Source organism: Triticum aestivum, chromosome 2A (assembly GCF_018294505.1).
Source record: "Triticum aestivum cultivar Chinese Spring chromosome 2A, IWGSC CS RefSeq v2.1, whole genome shotgun sequence".
Taxonomy (NCBI): Eukaryota; Viridiplantae; Streptophyta; class Magnoliopsida; order Poales; family Poaceae; genus Triticum; species Triticum aestivum.
This window is the reverse complement of record NC_057797.1, coordinates 763,090,328-763,096,439: the sequence shown is the minus strand read 5'-3', so window position 1 is coordinate 763,096,439 and position 6,112 is coordinate 763,090,328.

The following is a 6,112-nucleotide window of genomic DNA, read 5'->3' as shown; positions in this document are numbered from 1 at the left end:
TGGCTGCTGCTCGTAAGGAGGCTGACGACAGGACCGCTCTGGCTGAACAGAAACTGGCTTCGGTCGGCCAGTTGGAAGAAGAGAATACCAAGCTGAAATTTGCTCTGAACGAAGCCAACAAGGAGTGCACATGCTGGAAGAAGGAGAACCTCAACCTGGGCGAGAAGATGGAAGGCATCGCTTGCAGGAGGGACGATCTGGAGAACTATCTGAGGAGCCTTGCCAAGGAGTTGTTCATCAAGCTTGAAGGTGCACATTTAGTTCCGACTGATGTTTTTTTTGTGTCAACTCAGTGTATGCAAATTGACTTATTCCTGGATCGTGAATGCAGAGTTTTGCCAAAACTTTGAGGAGGAGACTGGGTGGATTAAGCCAGGTTTGGACCCCATCAATTCTCCCGTGAAAGATGAGACTGCCATGAATCTGCTCCGACTGGAATCCCGCATCGACGGTGTTGTGGACTACTTGGCTCGACTGAAGGTCGCCATGTCATGGATCGACCCTGCACTTTGGCCAGAGGCCACGCCCCAGAATGATCTTGAGTCCCTGATGACTCGACTGGATGAGATCCCCGACCGAGTGCAGGAGTGGAAGAAATCTTCTGCCCGATGTGGTGCTGATGTGGCCCTATCTTTGGTTCATGTCCATTGCAAGGAGGTGCGACAAGAGAAGCTGGCAGCAATCAAGGTCACCAACACCCATAAGCATGACTTCCGATATTTTATGGAGACTTTCATCGCTGCAGCCACTCGAATCGCCGACGGCGTTGACCTAGACGAGTTCGTCGAGCTTGCTAGTCCTCCTCCCGTGAAGTGAACAAACTCTTATGCCCCACCTTAAATTTTCCTCGGAATGCCGAGTGGTTTTTGTAACCGTTAAACTATTTCGGGCTGAATGTCCGAGTACTTCGATCTGTGGTCCGGAACCTTTAGGATTTATCTGAACTTGGTTTACCGTTGAATATCTTCATGAATCTCCTGCTGAGTGAACCTGTTCTTCATTCGAGACAACTTTTGTATTCGTAGCGCAGCTCCGAAGGAGAGGAAAGCAGTCGACCCGTGCCTTGTCGCCCTTGCGGGTCGGCGATGGAGTGCACATCGTATTTGTGGCGAAGCTCTCCAGGGGGAAGGCGGCGGTCGACCCACACCTTGTTACTGCAGAGCGGGACGGAGCGCACATTGTGTTTGTGGCGAAGCTCCCTAGGAGAAGGTGGTAGTCGACCCGCACCTCATTACTACAGAGCGGGATGAAGCGCGCATTGTATTTGTGGCGAAGCTCCCCAGGAGAAGGTGGAAGTCGACCTGCCCCTCTTCGTCCTTGAGGATTGAGATGTGTTTCGTGCTTAGGCGAGTACGGGACTGCAGCTAAGCCCCCGAGTGGGAGGATTGCTCTCCACTCGGTAGGATTTTTCCAAACTTAGGCGAGTGTCGGACTGCAGCTAAGTCTCCGAGTGGGAAAACATAGGCGAGTACTGGACTACAGCTAAGCCCCCGAGTGGGAGGATTGCTCTCCACTCGGTAGGATTTTTCAAACTTAGGCGAGTGTCGGACTGCAGCTAAGTCTCCGAGTGGGAAAACTTAGGCGAGTACTGGACTGCAGCTAAGCCCCTGAGTGGGAGGATTGCTCTCCACTCGGTAGGATTTTCAAACTTAGGCGAGTGCCGGACTGCAGCTAAGTCTCCGAGTGAGAAGACTTAGGTGAGTATTGGACTGCAGCTAAGCCCCCGAGTGGGAGGATTGCTCTCCACTCGGTAGGATTTTTCAAACTTAGGCGAAACAGATTCGCAGCTAAGCCCCCGAGTGGGAGGCTGGCTCACCACTCGGTGGTAAATTATTTTTACAAACTTAGGCGAAGCGGATTCGCAGCTAAGCCACCCACTGGGGGATTTCTTGTGCAAACAAAAACAATAACAATCGCTGGGAAAATTACAACGCTCTTGTCTTTGATAAATAAACTACATGAGTTCTTTTCTTATTACATCTCATTCGAATGAGAATTCAAGTATAAAAGGGGCGGAGTAGCTCCGCATTCCAGGCTCGTGGCTCATCAATCTGGCGATCGACATTGTAGAGATGGTACGCTCCATTGTGGAGGACTCTGGTGACTATGAAGGGGCCTTCCCAAGTAGGAGCGAGTTTGTGTGGTTTCTGCTGATCCACGCGGAGGACTAAGTCTCCTTCTTGGAAGGCTCAACTCTTCACATTTCTGGCATGGAATCGACGCAAGTCTTGCTGATAGATGGTCGATCGAATCATGGCCATTTCTCTTTCTTCTTCCAGGAGGTCGACTGCGTCCTACCAGGCTTGTTCTGCTTCTTCTTCAGAGTAGAGCTCGACTCGAGGGGCGTTGTGAAGCATGTCACTCGGCAAGACTGCTTCGGCTCCGTAGACCAAAAAGAATGGAGTTCTTCCGGTCGATCGGTTCAGGGTCGTCCTCAATCCCCAAAGAACTGATGGAAGCTCGTCAACCCATGCACCTGCTGCGTGCTTGAGATCGCGCATCAATCGAGGTTTCAGTCCTTTGAGAATTAGGCCGTTTGCTCTTTCCGCCTGTCCATTCGACTGAGGGTGAGCGACCGAAGCGTAGTCGACTCGTGTGTCTTGAGAGGCGCAAAAGGCCTTGAATTTGTCGGAATCAAAGTTTGACCCATTGTCAGTGATGATGTTGTGCGGAACTCCATATCTGAATATCAACTCTCTAATGAAACTGATAGCAGTGCAAGCATCAAGATTCTTGATAGGCTTAGCTTCAATCCATTTGGTGAACTTGTCGACTGCTACTAGCACATGAGTGAAGCCGCTCCTGCCCGTTCTCAGCGGTCCAACCATGTCCAGCCCCCAAACAGCGAAGGGCCAGACGAGTGGAATGGTTTTCAGAGCTGACGTGGGCTTGTGCGACATATTGGAGTAATACTGACATCCTTCACATTTGTCGACTATCTCTTTTGCCATTTCATTGGCCCTTGGCCAGTAAAATCCCGCTCGGTATGCTTTAGCCACAATGGTCTGAGAGGACGCATGATGACCACAGGTCCCCGAGTGGATATCATCAAAGATCATCTGACCTTCTTTTGGTGTTATACACTTCTGACTGACTCCAGTCGCGCTTTCCCTATACAACTGTCCCTTTATGACTGTAAAGGCCTTGGATCGATGGACGATCTGTCGAGCCTCTTCTTCGTCCTCTGGGAGTTCTTTCCTTAAGATGTACGCGATGTATGGTACTGTCCAGTCGGGAGTGATGACCAAGACTTCCATGATTAGGTCGACCACAGCTAGAACTTCAACTTCACCGGATCCGTGGCACTTTTTGGCTGCGGGGCCTCTTCAGTGAAGGGATCCTCCTGAACTGATGGTGTGTGGATGTGTTCCAAAAACACATTGCTGGGAATGGCTTCTCTTTTGGAACATATTTTTGCCAAATCATCAGCTGCTTGATTTTTCAGTCGGGGTATGTGATGAAGCTCTAACCCCTCGAATTTCTTCTACAGCTTTCTCACTGCATTGCAATAACCAGTCATGGCTGGACTTCTGACGTCCCATTCCTTCATCACCTGATTAACCACCAAATCCGAGTCGCCATAGACCATGAGGCGACGGACACCGAGTGAAATGGCCATGCGCAATCCATATAGAAGTGCTTCATATTCCGCCTCGTTATTGGAGGAATCAAAGTGAATTTGAAGAACATATCTGAGCTTATCTCCTCGGGGGGAGACCAACACCACCCCGGCACCGAAACCATTAAGCATTTTGGAACCGTCAAAAAACATGGTCCAGTGCTCCGAGTGAACCTGAGTCGGCAGTTGTTGTTCAATCCACTCGGCGACGAAATCTGCTATTGCCTGGGACTTGATAGCCTTCTTTGCCTCAAACTTGATATCTAGAGGAAGGAGTTCAATCGCCCATTTTTCCACTCGACCAGTTGCATCTCTGGTATGCAGGATCTCTGATAATGGAGCGTCGCTGACGACTGTAATGGAATGATCAGAGAAGTAGTGAGCAACTTTCTTTGTGGTCATATAAATCCCATATACAAGATTCTGATAGTGAGGATATCTTTGCTTTGACGGGGTCAAAACTTCAGAAATGTAATATACTGGGCACTGAACTTTGAAGGTTTTCCCTTCTTCTTCCCGCTCGACCGTAAGTACTGTACTAACGACTTGTTCTGTGGCTGCAATGTAAAGCAGCAAAGGCTCCTTGCTGATTGGGGCAGCAAGCACCGGCTGGGTGGAGAGTAGAGCTTTGAGCTCTGCAAACGCTGCTTCAGCTTCGGGAGTCCACTCGAACTTGTCGGACTTCTTCATCAATCGGTAAAGAGGCAATGCCTTTTCACCGAGACGAGATATGAATCGACTTAAAGCGGCCAAGCAACCAGTAAGCTTATGGACGTCATGCACTCGCGTAGGACTTTTCATTCGGAGTATAATACCAACTTTTTCTGGATTGGCGTCGATTCCCTGTTCGGAAACGAGAAAACCGAGTAATTTTCCGCCAGGAACTTCGAATGTACACTTTGATGGATTAAGCTTGGTATCATACCTCCTGAGGTTGGCAAAGGTTTCAGCAAGGTCAGTCAGCAGGTCGGAACCCGTCCGTGACTTGACCACAATATCATCCATGTATGCTTCCACATTCCGACTGATTTGAGTACGTAAACACTTCTGAATCATTCTCATGAATGTGGCTCCGGAATTCTTGAGGCCGAACGGCATGGTAACATAACAGAAGCACCCGAATGGAGTGATGAAGGCTGTCTTGATCTCGTCCGGTCCATACAGACGGATCTGATGGTACCCGGAATAGGCGTCTAAAAAAGACAGTCGCTCACATCCCGCAGTCGAGTCGACTATCTGATCGATGCGGGGGAGAGGAAAATGATCTTTCGGTCAGGTCCGATTGATATGTTTAAAGTCAATGCACATGCGAAGTGACTTGTCCTTCTTGGGGACCATGACAACGTTGGCGAGCCACTCGGAGTGGTAGATTTCTCGGATGAATTTCGCTGCTAAGAGCCGAGCCACCTCCTCGCCAATAGCCTTTCTCTTCTGGACGGCGGACCGTCGGAGATGTTCCTTGACATGTTTTACTTTTGAGTCGACTTTTAGGCGGTGCTCAGCCAGCTCCCTGAGAACACCCGGCATGTTAGAAGGCTTATATGCGAAAATGTCCCAGTTCTCACGGAGGAACTGGATGAGCGCTTCTTCCTATTTGGAGTCGAGTGTCGTTGAGATATGAGTTGGAGCAGTGCTGGGATCGGTCGGGTGGATGTGAGCTGTCTTCGTTTCGCCATACGACTGAAAAGCTGATTCTGTAGCGGGCTTCTTGACTCGCAACAAATCACTCGGGTCTGCAGTCTTCTGGTATTCCTGCAGCTCCACCACTGCCATCTGAGCATCAGCGATCTTTGAACCTTTGTGAAAACATTCTTCCGCTTTCTTCCGATTGCCCGTAATAGTGATCACACCTTTGGGGCCAGGCATCTTTAATTTGAGATACACATAACATGGTCGGTCCATGAAGCGTGCATAAGCCGGCCTGCCCAAAATAGCGTGATAGGCACTCTGGAAGTCTACAACTTCAAACGCCAACTTTTCTTTGCGGTAATTCTTGAAATCACCGAAAACCACATCAAGAGCTATCTGGCTGAGTGATTCAGCCTTCTTTCCAGGAATGACTCCATGGAAACTCATGTTGCTGGTACTGAGTCTGGACATCGGAATGCCCATCCCTTTCAACGTCTCAGCATATAGTATGTTCAAACCACTGCCCCCATCCATCAAGACTTTGGTCAGTCGAGTGCCTTCAACAACGGGGTCGGCCACCAAAGCTTGCCTCCCTGGGGTGGCAATGTGCGTTGGGTGATCGGACCGGTCGAATGTTATGGCAGTCTGAGACCACTTTAGATAATTGGGTGTCGCCGGAGCAACCATATTCACCTCTCGGTTGATAACTTTCAGTCGACTTTTGCTTTCAACATCAGCAAAAATCATCAGGGTGGAATTGACCTGGGGGTATCCATCATCACTATCTTCCTTGTCCTCAACTTTGTCCGACTCCTTTTTCTTATCTTTGGGCTGCTTGCCTTGGAACTGCTGGACCAAGAGTCG